General features: G+C 40.9%; 1 protein-coding gene across 4 annotated transcripts in view; it reads right to left on the bottom strand.

Moving 5' to 3' along the window:
* G3BP1 (G3BP stress granule assembly factor 1) overlaps window positions 1-14,469 on the bottom strand; it is a 55,043-nt gene extending 40,574 nt beyond the window's left edge. For 2 of the 4 annotated variants that reach the window (XM_081091057.1, XM_081091058.1), the window contains exon 1: window positions 14,370-14,469. The gene's annotated coding sequence lies outside the window, so the exon portion shown is untranslated. Of the gene's footprint in view, window positions 1-3,338; window positions 3,428-13,336; window positions 13,393-14,369 lie in introns of those variants that run through there. The other 2 variants (XM_081091059.1, XM_081091060.1) reach the window with 2 other exon arrangements.
* Window positions 14,470-15,905: the final 1,436 nt, after the last annotated feature.

Genomic DNA, 15,905 nt, shown 5'->3' with positions numbered 1-15,905 from the left:
AAAAAAACAGCAGTTAAATGTGTTCAACTGGAAAGATCAAGTACAAAGGGAAAAAGTAGCAGGGGAGAAGATAATCATTTAGCTAAAACCAACCCAAAAGTAAAGACAAGATCACTTCAGAAATTCTTGGTTTTAAAAAGAAATAATTATTATAAAAACAAGACACACAGACCAGGTGATATTTTATACACTGAAATTTATTGTAATCAGAGAAATACTGGGAGAAAAAAAATCACTATAAAGAATTAATTCATCATTATTCCCAATATTCGATTTTCTTAAACTGAATATAAGAAACTCAAAGGTACATATTTCCATCTACCATAATTTTCCAAATTAATTTAACCCAGAGTATTCGAGTTATAAATTACAAACATATTCTTTTTTTTTTTTCATAAATATATTTTATTGATTTTTCACAGAGAGGAAGGGAGAGAGATAGAGAGTTAGAAACATCGATGAGAGAGAAACATCGATCAGCTGCCTCCTGCACATCTCCTACTGGGGATGTGCCCGAACCCCAGGTACATGCCCTTGACCGGAATCGAACCTGGGACCCTTCAGTCCGCAGGCTGACACTCTATCCACTGAGCCAAACCGGTTTCGGCACAAACATATTCTTATTTATGCAACTATTTCATTTGAGGATGATAAAATCAAGCAATAAATATAGCTTAACACATATGGGCACATACTATCACATTTTTAATCAAACTAAGTCAGGGAAATATTTGGTATCTTTAAAAACAAAACCTGGAAGTCCTAAATATGCTCAATTTATTCTATAATGGGACCAAAAATAATCTGAAAATAATGTGGGTAAAAAAAGTTAACAAACAAAATGTTTTTACGCAACAAAATAATCCCTATCACCTCAAAATTATGATGATTTAAAGTTAGTACCTTTGAGTGTTAAGAAAGGCACCTGACAGAAGTCCTCAATTATTGTCAGTTATTATTTTAAAAGAACTTTAAGGATATGATTTTCTAATCACTCTGCTGTACATCTGAAACTAATACAAAATTATATTGAGAGTAAACTGTTATTGAAAAAAATTCAAACTTAAAAAAAAGGAAAGAAAAACTTTGGTGTGAGATAATCCCAAATTTTCACTTAAAAGATAAAATTATCTTGAATTTAAAGGCAAAGGCATATATACAGATTAATTACAGTATCAATTAAGGAGACAAATTTTATTTCAGTTTTCTAAAGGATGGGCAAAATGGACTGAGTTTGGTTTGTCAATTCCTGCATAAGCAGTTTGTGGAGATATGTTTATCCTCCTCACCCACTGCATTTCCTCATTTTTTTCTTTTCCTTTTTTTTAAACTTTATTTTTATTGTTGACATTATTACAGCTGTCCCCATCCTCATTATTCTTAAATCTGTCCTACTTACTTGTTTCACCAGAATCTAAGAAATTAGTTGAAGGCCTGTTCAGCATTTTCCCCAAATTACAGACACTATGAAATAGTTTCCCAGTCATACTGAAGAGTAGTTTGCCTGCAGGCATGGTTATGAGGATATCAGTAACAAGAATTTGGATCCCAAGTCTTAAACTAATAAACTTAAAGTAGACTAACCTGAGACAGAATGCAAAATTGCTTATTTTTTCCCCTGGCTCTTGGTCCAGAAAAAGATAATTCCTGATGTTTTTACTGATCCTAGATTCTTCGGAACTTACAGATTACAGTTGGATATTAAAGGTTCTTAATAGTCATCTAGCCTGTAGTTTCTGAGTTTTAAGATTTCCCATTCATGCTTAAACCAGAGCGACTACACTTTATGTATGAGTTCCCATATAAATTTTCCTTTCTTAAAAGGGCTTACCTTCTCACCCTAGGTGGTTTGGCTCAGTGGATAGAGCATTAGCCTGTGAACCAAAGCGTAACGGGTTCAATTCCAGTCAAGGGCATGTATCTTGGTTGCAGGCTCTGCCCTGGCCCTGGTCAGGGCTCCTGCAGGAGGCAACCAATTGATGTTTCCCTCACATCAATGTTTCTGTCTTGCCCTCTCTTCCATTCTCTCTAAAAAAAAATCAAAATCAATGGAAAAATATACTCGGGTGAGGATTAACAAAAACAATAAATAAATAAATGTTAAATGTTAAAAAAGGGGGGGGGGCTTAGCTTCTCTATTGAAAAATCACTAACATCTGACCCAATATCGGATTAAAAGAAAAATTCCCAGATCTCACAACTAATTTCAAAATGTTGAACGGGTCTTCCAATTCCTCAGAAACTGGTGAAGTTAATATCATTTTTATTCCATTAAGTTGTATTTACATATTTTCAAATATATTGAGGCTGAACAGAAAGTTTTGCTTCCCTGTCTCATTTAAAATAGACAATATATCCACAATATAAAAAGCAATTTAAAGGGAACCTTCATAACAGGACAGATAAACCAGAGAAAGAAAACAGTATAATTAAGTAAACACCGATCTTTTTTTTTAGTGCCCTTAACCTGAATTGAACCCAAGACCCTTTGGTGCACGGGCTGATGCTCCATCCACTGAGCCACACTGGCCTACTCCTATCTTTTTCCGCGAATTGCACTACCTTCTCTTCAGTACCATATGCTCTTATTCACTAAGCAATATTACAAATGTCAGCATTACTAGACTAGTAACATCAACCTAACTTCGTCCTTTGATACTGTCAAGAAGTCTCATTAAAATATAAATTTCTAAGTAACATTTTATCAAATACTATTTCTCACATCCAATCTTCCTATGCAAAAATCCTGAAAATCCTTTAGGTTGTATATCAAAGGTAAAAAAAAAAAAAAAAAAAAATTAAAACCTCTAGACCACCTCTAGAATTTCTCTTTCTGTGAGATTACCTAGATAATTCAAATTAAAAGAATTTTAAAAGCTCATTATTGGTTTCACTGAACCATTATCATCAACATTTTATTTCAGCTCATCACCATAAAACCAAGTAAGTAAAGTCAAACATATTTATATGCTAAATTTATCTTCATCACATTTGTGCATTTTTCTTAACTGCTATAATTCTGAAACTTATCAAAGAAATACGTATAATTCAACAAGTTTCCAAACATCGATTTTATTAGTTTAATAACATAATTGAGTATTTTGGAAATAGGTTTATAATTACCATTTCTGAATTTTCCAAACAGATGGTACTTTATTTGGGGTTGAAATTTTCAACTTCAGAAACATGCAATATAGCTACATGGAAACCAAATTTTCAATACTCTGGTACTAAAGTTAAAAGTTTTAATGCTGATCATCAGGGTTGCCTCCAAGGCTTATTTATGTACTAGAGGCCCAGTGCACGAAATTCGTGCACAGCAGGGGGGGGGCGCCTACCTGTACCCTCTCCAATCCGGTTCAAGACCACTGGCTCCTAACTCAGCCGTGGGCAAACTACGGCCCGCGCCCGTCTGAAATGAATAAAACTAAAAAAAAAAAGACCGTACCCTTTTATGTAATGATGCTTACTTTGAATTTATATTAGTTCACACAAACACTCCATCCATGCTTTTGTTCCGGCCCTCCGGTCCAGTTTAAGAACCCATTGTGGCCCTCGAGTCAAAAAGTTTGCCCACCCCTGTCCTAACTGCTCACCTGCCTGCCTGCCTGATCTCCCCCAACTGCCCCCCCTGCCAGGCTTGGTCACCCCTAACTGGCCACCCCCGAAGGCCCGGTCACCCCTTACTGTCCCCCCTGCCACCCTGGTCACCCCCAACTGCCCCCCCTCTGCCGACCTGGTTACCCCTAACTATCTCCCCCTGCCGGCCTGGTCACCCACAACTGTCCCCCCTGCTGGCCTGGTCGCCCCTAACTGCCCCTCCCCTCACTGGTGTGGTCACCCCCAACTACCCCCCTGCCGGCCTGGTCGCCACCAACTGCCCTTCCCCGGCCTGGTTGCCCCCAACTGCCCCCCGCCCCCCCGCCAGCCTGGTCGCCCCACACAGCCTGCTGTTCAGTCATTTGGTTGTCCCTCACTAACCCCCCTGCCAGCTTTGTTGCCCCATGCAGCCTGCTGTTTAGTTGTCCATCTGGTTGTTTCGGTCATGACAGCCCCTGGCTTTTTATATATTAGGATTAGGATACCACCGGCACATGTGGTTCCACTAAAATGAAAGCTTTGGCTCTTGAAGTCTCTCCTTTAAGCACTTTTATAATAAACATTGAACAACAAGCCCAAGAGAAACTATAGCAGTATTTAAAAATAATGTTCTTGGCAATTATTTCTCAATAAAACTGGGGGGCCCAAACCGGTTTGGCTCAGTGGATAGAGCGTCGGCCTGCGGACTCAAGGGTCCCAGGTTCGATTCCGGTCAAGGGCATGTACCTGGGTTGCAGGCACATCCCCAGCAGGGAGTGTGCAGGAGGCACCTGATCTATGTTTCTCTCTCATTGATGTTTCTAACGCTCTATCCCTCTCCCTTCCTCTCTGTAAAAAATCAATAAAAAATATTAAAAAAAAAAAAAAAGCTGGGGGAAAAATTATATCCACGTGACTAAAATAAAGAGTATTTTAATAGAAAGGAACTGTATTGCTTCACTGTTCAAAAAAGGGGCTGATTCCAAACTTAAAATATCAAAGGCTTCAAGAATTCCACATTAGGAAGAATGCAAGCTTCTTACTTAAGGGTGTCCCAAAATTCACGCAAGATTTGAATTTTATGCCATTTGTGCCGTAAAGTGTTGCCAACAGGGGAAAAAAAAAGATAGCGTGACAGCTGACAGTTCAGGGCTATTAAAAATGGAGCGCTACACGAAAGAACAACGTGTTTTCATTGTTGAGCAATATTTTTAAAAATAATGAAGGTTGGGGCAGCTACAGTTCGCAATTTTCGTGCAAAATATGGTCGGAATAGTGATTTAACTTCATCAACTGTGAAGAGATTAATTAAAAACTTTAGGGAGACTGGATCAATTAGTGATCTTACACACTCTAGCCGTCCTTCAACAAGTCGTTCAACACAAAACATCGAAGCAGTTCATGAGAGTGTTGGGCTATCGATTCGGCACCGTGGTCACAAATGGGACATTTAGAGAAGCTCTCGGAGGCCATTTACCTGATATGCTATTCCATACATAACCCTATACTGTATACTTTATGAATCAATAAAAATTTACAATTTTTCATTATAAACCTGTGTTTTGTATCAAAATTACTTCTTGCGTGAACTTTGGGACACCCTTTACATGTTACATTTCTTAAGAATAGAGATCATTTCTTACATAACTTTCTACTCCTAAAACTTAATAGTAGCTGAAACATAATAGGAAATAAAAGTTTTCTTTCATTCAACAGTCTCACAAAAAAGGAGGTTAAAATTTTATGCAAGCAAAATTAATATTGACCATCCATTTGTCAGGGTTTGTATAATTTAGATTAAGATAGCAGGCATAACATTGTTTCTTTAAAGGTTAAGAAAAAACTAAGGTTAAGGTGGCTAGAAGATAGTTGCCTGAGAGAGAACTGACAGAATAGGATCACGGGAACTGGTTAGGGTGAGAAAAATGCATGTATTAAGGTGACAGTTACATGTATATGACTTCTCATACTGAACCTTTACATTCTATGATCTTACTGTTTGTAAAGTATGCCTCAAAAATTCAAAAAAAAAAAAAAGACTTCCACCTTTAAAAAAAAAAAAATCCTGACTCTTTTTTTTGGGGGGGGGGTGGGGGGGTAGATGTAAAGAGGGTATAGGGGGGATAAATGGTGATGGGAAAAAATAAGGGAAAAAAAGATAGCATTTGGACATGTGTCAATAAAGCTATTTTTGCATGTGATATTAAAAAAATCCTGAAGACATCATAAAATGTATTGAAATAATTAAGATTAAACCACTAATCAGTGACTACAAAATGTTTAGGGAAGTTCTTAGGTAATCTAAGATCATACACTTAAAGTTTTGCAAATAAGCGTCTCTATTTAATCACCATTCTCAGTAAAAAAGAAATGCAGAAAATGTAGGCAATTTGAGCCCAAAAGATCTGAGTCTATGCAGACAAACTCTATCCTAATTAGAAAAATTCTATTTGGTAAATCATCTCTCTGAAATATTCATCATTGTTTCTGGCCCAAACATAAAACACAAGCTATGAAAAATATGTGAACTAATGCCATATCTCCTGATAATAAAGTCATTAATCTCACTCTTGTTTGTCATAACTCTCAATTCTATCAAATCTAAAATGAAAGTAAACATACTCAAATGGATTCATTTCAGAAAAGGTGGTGTTTTGCCAATCACTGATTCATTGTGACAATTATAAACTATTAATGAAAACCCATGTTAAAAAGTTGCAACATTCTCCCTCATTTACTAAACACTCCTGGAACACCGTGTCCTTTTAAAAGAGGTTTTATAAATTTATACAACTATGGAGTCTGGCTGTTCCTAACATAACAGTATACACCCATCAATGGAAAGATTATTGGTTAGACTATGATGCACGTACCAAAATCAGAAGTAGGAAACATCTTACTATTGCAATCCCCAGGCTGAAGACTTCCTAAAAGAAGTCATTCTCCCAAGACACAGTAAGTTCATTAAACAAACATTCCAAACAATTCCAATGTGGAGATACTCCCTTATTACACTGCTTTCAGAGAAGCAGGATATATCATTCTTAGGATTATTATCATTATTTTATTTATTTTTAAATGTCTTTATTTGATTTTAGAGAGAGAGGAACATTGATGTGAGAGAAACATCAGTTACCTCCCACACGCATCCCTACCAGGGACCGAACCCACAATATGTCATCTGTGTATATTTTACACAGACAACAAAGTACAGTGACTGCCAGAGAGAAAGGGGGTGAGAGGAAGAAGAGGATAAAGGGGGGATAAATGGTGATGGAAGGAGACTTGATTGTTAATGTGAACACAATACAACATATAATGTATTATAGAATTGAACACTTGAAACCTATATAATTTTATTAACCAATGTCAGCCCGATATATTCAGTAAGAATTTTAAATAATAATAATAATGATAGTAATAATATTCCTGCCCTGACCCATGTGGCTCAATTGGTTGAACACTGTCCCGTACACTTAAAGGTCACCAATTTGATTCCCTGTCGGGCACATGCCCAGGTTGTGGGTTCGGTCCCTGGTAGGGATGCATGTGGGAAGTAACTGACTGATGTTTCTCTCACATCAATGTTCCTCTCTCTCTAAAATCAAATAAAGACATATTTTAAAAATAATAATAATATTCCTAAGAATGATATAAACTGAAATCATTATAGACTAGAAAGATTAGAGATGAAAGAAACAGGACCTGGGAAAAATAAAGGGAAGAGGAGAAGCACTCATTTTTCACTAAAGGAAGTTCACTTTCCACTAATTTTATAGCTAAGTTTATAATATTCCCAGAATTTATGAATGTCATGATATCCCAAAATTATACTCAATGCAAAGGAACAGGAAATATGTATTTTTTAAATTTTATACTTTCCCTTAAAATATTTTTCTGGAAATACTAAAAAAGTGCTAGGTTAGGAAAAGGGAATCATTCTTTACCCTAAGAATTAAAGACAAAATTGACCACTTAGTAATGATTAAAAGAAGCAAAACATGAGAAATGAACTTAGAAATTGAGTGCCCTATTTTAAAAATAGTAAATGAGTATTGGAAATACAACAAAAGGTACCCCCAAATTTTCTTTAATGCTTTCACTAGGGAAAACCCTCAACTCCATTCACCAGCTGTGCTCATGGGCTAGTAACGTGCTATCTGTGCCCCTCAGTTCTTTCATCTGTAAAATTAAAATCCTAATTATAAGAATTAAATGTCTGGTTGACAGTAAGCACTGAATGTTAGCTTTTAGTACTATTAATATTATAATTATTAACTATGATAAAAGAAAGCATTTCTACATCCCATCCTTTTCTGTCACTTAGAAGACAATTTATGTATTCTGCTAGCAATATAAAAATGTAGATTTCCTGTGAAAAGAAGAATTTTTGTAATTCTGAAATACAGAAGCCCAAGCATTCAATGTAAAACTTGACCTTTTTAGAAAGGTCAAGTATAGTAGTCCACCTATACTAATGCTATGTAGGAAGACTTGTCTGTGTGCCCACAGAATGTAACTGTCCAGTCAAACTGTAAAACTAAAACTAAATCAAGTACACATCTTAATATCTTAACTTTTAAAACATGCATCTTGGAAATACAGTAGTTTTAGGTATGTCTAAGCCCTGTTAGGTGTAAAAACTTCTGCTCTCTTTTTAAAAAATTAGCATTAGCCCTAACAGGTTTGGCTCAGTGGGTGGAGCGTCGGCCTGCAGGCTGAAGGGTCCCAGGTTCGATTGAGGCCCCGTCGATGTGTCTCTCTGTCTCTCCCCCTCCCTTAGACTCTCTCTAAAAAAATCAATGGAAAAATATCCTTAGGTGAGACTTAACAAAAAAACAACAAAAATATTATCATTAAGTTTTACTTTTCTGTTAAACACTGATAATTTATTCTTATGCTAGGAAAATTAGTTTGCTGAATAGAATTTGTATTTCTGAAACAATTTTTACTCATCATAGTCATCAGGAATATTTCCCTTGAGAAAAACTACTAGAAAATGTGAAAATGTTTATATCATTTTATTCCAAATACTAGAGACCCAGTGCACGAAATTCATGATTATATAAGATGTTAACATTAGGGAAGGTGAACAAAGTCTATATGAGATGTCTCTGGCCATGGCTGGTGTGATTCATTGGGTTGGAGCATCAACAGTACACTTAAAGATTGCAGGTTCAATCCCAGGTCAGGGCACATATGGAAGGCAGCCCATCGAAACCCACATTAAAAACAGAGCCTCAAAAAACACATATCCTCAGGTGAGGACTTAAAAAAAAAAAGATGTCTCTACATTGCATTCCAACTCTTATATAAATCTAAAATTTATCAATCTCAAAAGAAACTTTTCCTGAAAGATAACTTCAAGACAGAAATTACAAAACATAACATGCACCAGCTTTTCTTGTTTTTTAGCATCCCTTTCCCATTCCAAAATTAAAAGTTAAGTCAGCTGTGTTTAAAATTAAGCAACTATCTATTCTTTCTTATCAAGAAGATACTGTATAGTTACTACTAATGCTTCACCTATGAAATTCCTAGAAACATGAACTTCCTAGCCTTTAGATCATACAGCATAGGGGATATACTCCAGGAAACCCTAAGAGCAAGCTCACAGTTCAAACATGGTGTGTACTTGAGGCACAGCCCTGGACAGGTAAGTGTCACACTCACACCATCCAGATTCTGAATCCTTCAGGTTTTTTTCTGAATAGCTAGATACACCACATGCTTTACAAAATAGTTTAGACAACAATTTGAATATCAAATTATCAGTTCTCTTTTTAAGTAAAAACATGGGCAAATCTAAGATATGTGAAAGCAATTTTAAAACATGTAAAGGGCCACACAAATATACAATTCTGTTATATTCATAGCCACTTAAGTTAACAGCCACCAAGGATGACATACCTACAAAATGTGCCCCATCCAGGATGCCAGCTTTCTTTTTCTGAACCATCTAATATTTTTTAAATACCTCAATAGCACATGGGTTAAACAGCTAAGCAATATTATGAGATTGGCCCAAGGACAGAAGGGGAAATCTATCATGTAAAGACCTTACTTACTGCCCTAGCTGGTTTAGCTCGGTGGATAGAGCCAACTGAAGGGTCCCAGGTTCGATTTTGGTCAGAGGCACATGGCTCGGGTTTCAAGCTCCATCCCCAGTAGTGGGCGTGCAGGAGAGGCAGCCGATCAGTGAGTGATTCAGTGATTCTCTCTCCCCTTCAATCTCTCTTCCTCTCCCTTCCTCTCTGAAATCAATAAAAATATATTATTAAAAATAAGAACTTACTAAAGCCACAGCATTTTTCATATTTACTTTCTGCTTTATAAAACCCACTCATCACGTGCCAATTACTCCTAGCTCTTCACCGTTATCACTTGGCTTGCAATTTAGCTTTTCCAATCAAGGCCAGACAAGGTATCCAATAATACTTAAAATAAAAAATTTTAAGTAAACAAAAAGCTTATTTTTGAGATTTAAAAACATAAACCTGCCTGTCGATTCTGGCCCAGTGGATAGAGAGCGTCAGCCCACGGACTGAAGGGTCTCAGATTCGATTATGGTCAAGGGCACATACTTCAGTTGCAGGTTCAATCCCTGGCCCCGGTTGGGCACCTGCAGGAGGCAACCAATCGATGTTTCTCTTTCTCTCCCTCTCCCTTCCACTCTCTAAAAACCAATGGAAAAATATTCTCGGGTGAGGATTAACAAAAAAATAAAATAAAAATAACAACATAAACCTGGTTAAGTGCCACAGTGTGATCACCAACAACAAGTGAGATTACAGTTGCTCAATGTAAATGTAACTACATGGCTGAAAGGACATTATTGCATGAAAGGTTTTGCACACTAGATGTTAAGAACTGATTAGCCAGGGGAGAAAAGAGCAGTTTGGTTTTTTTAGCCTACCTACTCTGACCATTATCTTCCTTTGTAAAGTCAATTAAGTTTTATGCAAAGCAGTCTTTTTCTTTAAGATTTTTTTTTTAGTGTTCTTTTTGGAAGTGATTTCCTTTTTAATTTTTTTATTTTTTATTGATTGATTTCAGAGAGGAAGGGAGAGGGAGAGAAAGACAGAAACATCAATGAGGAGAGAGAATCCTTGATCTTCTGCACATATGCCCTTGACCAGAATTGAACCCAGGACCTTTCAGTCCGAAGGCCAATGCTCTATCCACTGAGCCAAACCAGCTAGGGCTCTTTAAGATTTTTGTATTGATTTTTAGAGAAAGAGAGGGAGAGAAACATGGATGTGAGAGCAAAACATTAATCAGCTTTGCCTGCCCTGCCTGCCCCGCTCCACGGAGTAGAGCTGAAACTGGAGCATGTGCCCTCACCAGGAATGGAAATGGCAACCCTTCAGTGCACAGGACAACGCCTAACCAACTGAGCCACACCAGCCAGGGCTCCAAAGCAGTCTTAAAGCACTACTAAATGAACATACAATGCACAAATTCTGAAATATTATCTTAAAAAACAATATTTGCTGTAAGGTCAAGTGAGTAATTTTATTAAACTGGCAAAAAGAAAAAATTTATTTAGGTCACAAATTCAGGCTTTATATTAAATTTCATCTTTTAATTAAACATTTCCTTATCCGTCCTAAGAGCCATATACAATTCAAAAACCTGTAAGAAGCCCTAGCTGATATGGCTCAGTGGATAGAGCATCCGCCTGCGGACTGAAGGGTCCTGGGTTCAATTCCAGTCAAGGGCACTTGTCCAGGTTGCAGGCTCAATCCTCGGTGGGGGATGTGCAAGAGGCAGCTGATCATTGATTCTCATCATTTATGTTTCTCTCCCTCGCTCTTCCTCTCTGAAATCAATAAATATTTAAAAAAATAAAAGAACAAATGATTTTTTAAAAAAACCTGTAAGAATTTAAAACTAAGCTCTGCCCTTTGTTTTCTATTCAAAGTACTAAAACAAGTAAAATAAAATAATGTAAATTACAAAAAAAAACTGCTGCAAAGTAGGTCACCAACATTTCCACATCTCCTGATGTTCCCTTAGCAGACTGTCAGCTGAGAACTGCAACTGAATTAAAGAACAAAGAACTGCCTACTTTTCCACCAGTTAGAAGAGGCACAAAAGCTTATATTGAAAGGGTTTAACAATAATAAAAGTAACCTCTGACTTGGCTGGGAATCAAGATGGCACCTAAGTCTTGCATTATTACAACTTTTCTTCAAAAATCACTTGTTCTTGATAAATGAATGCACAAGAGATCAACTGGGCTACCAATTTGTGAAGTATCAGTTTTCATATTCCTGCTCAACTAATAACCATTTGCCTGAGGCCAAGAACAGGGTTTTATTTCTTTTTTTTTTCTTTTAATATATTTTATTGATTTTTTACAGAGAGGAAGGGAGTGGGATAGAGAGTTAGAAACATGGATGAGACACATCGATCAGCTGCCTCCTGCACACCTCCTACTGGGGATGTGCCCGCAACCAAGGTACATGCCCTTGACGGGAATCGAACCTGGGACCTTTCAGTCTGCAGGCTGACGCTCTATCCACTGAGCCAAACCGGTTTCGGCCAGGGTTTTTTTCTTAAAGAAGAATTTGAAGGGGAAAGTAACAAAATTTCCCCCCAATTAATGCATAAGATAATTTCATTGGTATGTCTTACCTGAAGCAGTAACAAAATTAGCTGGACTCAAACTCAGTTTAAATATAGGTCATTATAGTGTTTTAACATTTGCTAACTTAAAATGCTAAATCAATAGTTAAACCGATGTCTAATCGCAGGTAAATGGCACTGCTACAGGAAGGCAAGTTCCAAGTAAAACAATGTTATATTCTAAGGCAATCTGTTATTTATGGCAACACCAACATAGATACAACTTTTCAATACAAAATTTCAATCCTATATTTACTGCTACTTTCTGTTAAGAAACATAGAAAGTATTTGGTAAATAGACACACAAATATTAAGCTTCCTGATAGTTTTTAAATTTACTTACAAAGATTAAATTATGTGTTCTCTGACTGCAAAAAAAAATCAAGACCAATCCAAAAAAGTGTCTATATACACAAAATAGGTAAATTTCTTAAAAAAAAAAAAAAATTTAAAGCCATCCCAATCAAAATTCAAATGAATTAAGTCTCAAAACTTTTACTGTACTTTTATCTCAATAGAGACATCTGTGGTGGAATGATTTGGACCTGCAACACAGGAACATTTACTATTTTATTTCATGAAGCCAAGAGAATATACTGGCTTTCAAAAAACTAAAATATAACTTTACTAGAAAAATATACACTCAGGTCTTTGAAAGTGTCTTCTGTGTCTGCATATACACAGGAGCCTAACAGTACGTAAATGCCAAATAATGAACTGAATGCAGATAGGCCATCATCCACAGTAGATCCCAACTACCTACCAGGGTAAAGACTGCCCACACCTCAGTCACCCCAATTCACCTGGCATCGGCCAGATTTACACTGCAACTGAGCACCCTCCTCCCCATTCCTATTTCAAGTTTTAACCCACACACGCTGCCAAGGTCTGAAACTCATGGCTCTGAACCTCATGTTTCTTCAATTATATAAAACGAGGAAGTTAAGCTATGTTCTCGCAGGTCTTTCTCAAAAGTCTGCTCCGATTTCTTTTTTTTTTTTTAAGAGAGAGAAATGATTCAGGGTCTCATATCGGAGCCTAACTTCCTGCTGGCGGGAATTTCCCATCATCACGCTGTGAGTTTCAAATCAGGCGAGGAACACTGTCCCTGTTCCCTTGCACTTACTCGTTTGATCGGATGCTTTTCCCGGGAGCTTTCAGGGCAGCACACCCCTCAGCTACCTACGCGAACACAAACAGAAAGGCAGCCCAAACGCTTTCTCTCCCTTTGTCTTCAGCCCACGTCCGACCCTGGTCTCCCTGGAAGCCCAGGACTGGCTCAAGCACAAGCGCCGCTGCAGCCTTCGCAGCAGGGCCGTTCGGGGCGGATGCTGTCCCCAGGGGACCCCCGGTGCTCTGGGGGCCAAGGCGCCCGGGGGACCACATCGGACGCTGGAATGAAGAATAAAAGAGGCTCGGGGACCAGGAGTCAGGCCACCTGGGTGCAAACAAGCACCTGCCCCTTGCCGTCTGCATGCCTCTGACCATGTCCCTCCACCGCGGGACCTCCGAATCCGCTGTAAAATGAGGAAAGTCATCGCACCGACCTCCCCAGGTTGCGGGAGTACACGAGAGGCACACAAGTGGCTCCACACAGTGCCTGGCACACAATAAGGGCTCGGGAAGAATTCGTTACCACCACGCATCACCCATGCATGCACCCGCTGCTCCCCCTTTACTCCCTGGAAAACCAAAGAGCAGCACTTCTGCCTCCCGGTCGCAAAATCCTTTTCTTATCGCACTTTCGTGACGCTCCCACCCCCGAATAAAAGCCTCCTCCTCTGGCCCCGGCCACGCTGGAGCCCCCTCGCCAGGGGAGGAAAGACCCGCTGGCGCGTGGGGAGGCGGGCGGGAAACGCGGGCGAGCCCTGGAGATTGCCCTGGGACCCCGGGCGGCGGCCGCGGCTCGCTCTCGCCCCGCGTGGCAGTTGGGCGCGGCACGCGCACGCGGCGGACACGGCCACGCGCGCCGGCCCGGGGCGGGGGGGGGGGGGGGAACAGAGGGGCGGAGAGCCTCCGCGCGCCCGTGCGCCCGCCTGCGGCCGTTGAAGGGGGGGCGCGCCTCACACGGGCGCCGCTCGGTCTTCTCCTCCCTCTCACAACCGCTGCCGCTCTTCCTCGACCCCGGGCCGCACGGCCCCGCCCATACCCCGGCGTACCTGCGCGGCTGAGCGGGAGAGGAACAAGCTTTGCTCCACTGCTCGGAGGAAGGAGAAAAAGCCCTCACGCAACTGCGTCCGCACACGCGTGCTCCGTCGCCGGTCTATATAAGCGCGACGCAGCCTAACTTGTTGCGGCAGGCTGGCGGCCAATCCCGACTGCGTCCTCTGGGCTCCTCGAGCAGCCATTGGATATCGACTCAGGATGAAGGCGTGACTCTTGATTGGCTTTGACTCATGCCTATGAGACTGTCAGGATCTCGTTTCCCTAGTAACGGATTGGCATAGAGAGGGACCAATTACTTAAAGGGAAGGTGGAAAGGAGGGCGGGAAGTTTTTTGACAGATATCCACAATGGCCAATAAATGCTTGGGGCCGCTCCCATTCGTTGAAACGTCTTACCCTGGGCGGAGATCCGTTTTCCATTGCATGAGCGGTTGCTCCACAAGGTGGGGCCCGTGTACTTTGGGGAAGTAAACCCCAAGCAACTAGGAGGTGGGAACAAGGGAGGCCAAGGAAGGTCTCGGCCAATCGCAACGCGAGAAAGAGCTGATTGACACGGGGGTTGGACGGCACCAAGGAGACCGAGCCCTAGGGCCCCTGTGCCTTCAGGGGCGGTTCTGAGCCTCTCCGGCCCGGGGCTGGGTCCTTTTTCCTTCTTTCCCTCCCGTGTTAGATCTGGCCCCTGCGGCCCCTCTCCCGCCTTTTGCGCAGATCGGTACCAGGGGAACCAAGTGGTAAACTTTCCCCTTGTTTGTTTCTTCTTATGACAACTTTTTATTTCCATGCCGAAGGGCACTTGCTGGCTCGCGCCCCCTCTCCCCCCCATTAGTCTGCACTAGCGCGGACAACTATTAAGGGAAAGCCAAGGAGAAGGTAACCCCCGTGAAAGAAGTGAAAAGTCGCGCGTGAAAGCTGCTGTTGAGCTGGAGAACGCACATTTCAGCCCTGCCGTTTGGGGCAAGTGCTGCTGCAGGTCGGCCCGAAGGAGCCGCGTGGGTGTTGCTGAGGTTTCCCCTTTCTGCTGTCGCCGAGGGGCGGCAGTTTGCAGGCTCTCTGATCCGCTTGGGCTCCCATGCAACGCCCCGTGCGTCACGGCCATTGTCATAAGGTTTTCTAATCGCTGGGGAGGAGGGGGCGCTTATTTCTCCCGGCCATTCCGTCTTTAAAAGGTAACTTGTCAAACTCCTCTGTGGACACCCCCAGGATTTCCCGAAACAGTTCAAGGGCTCAGCGGCGCGCCGGCCGCGTCCATTCCACGTCTCTGAGCCTATCGCTGGGCCCCCTGTTGGTGACCAGGAGCATTTTCCATGGAAATACAAAGGCACGCCTGGGGCAGTTCGCATTGCAGGCATGTGACCCTGCGGGAGGGGGGCTCCCGATAAGACTTATCGGATAAGTTTTGCAGAGCCACGTGGAAGGGAAGCACGTGGAGCGTCTCTGTTGGGACAGAAAGGGGCGCGGGGCAGCCAGCCGCTCAGTGGCATCCGGGCGCGTCCCAGTTGGCCCCCCAACGCGGGCCTGGCCCCGGGAGCC

This window comes from Myotis nattereri (genome assembly GCF_964212035.1).
Source record: "Myotis nattereri genome assembly, chromosome: 5".
In the NCBI taxonomy this organism is placed as follows: domain Eukaryota; kingdom Metazoa; phylum Chordata; class Mammalia; order Chiroptera; family Vespertilionidae; genus Myotis; species Myotis nattereri.
This window is presented reverse-complemented; position numbering and strand designations above follow the sequence as displayed.